Source organism: Antrostomus carolinensis, unplaced genomic scaffold, assembly GCF_000700745.2.
Source record: "Antrostomus carolinensis isolate BGI_N321 unplaced genomic scaffold, ASM70074v2 scaffold33246, whole genome shotgun sequence".
In the NCBI taxonomy this organism is placed as follows: Eukaryota; Metazoa; Chordata; class Aves; order Caprimulgiformes; family Caprimulgidae; genus Antrostomus; species Antrostomus carolinensis.
The window spans coordinates 2,605-2,858 of record NW_010324616.1 but is presented as its reverse complement, the minus strand read 5'-3'; positions in this window follow the sequence as shown (position 1 = coordinate 2,858).

Sequence of the window (254 nt, the reverse complement as noted above, 5' to 3'; positions counted from 1 at the left end):
CCTCTCCCTGCCCTCCCAGAGCTAAAAACAGCCTGAAAGGTCCCTCTTCCCAGCAGAGGAGGCGTGTGGCACCCACTGCGAGATGCAGAGAGGCAGAGGCATCCGCAGCCCCCCAGGAAGCGCTGCCATGCCCCTGCCCTCCCCTGCCCACGCTCCCCGGCCCCAGCAGTGTGGCAGGGGGTGCAGCCACAGCCCCGTGTCCCCGCAGCACTCAGGGGGCTCAGGGTCCCTGACACCCACGGGGGCGGGCCACC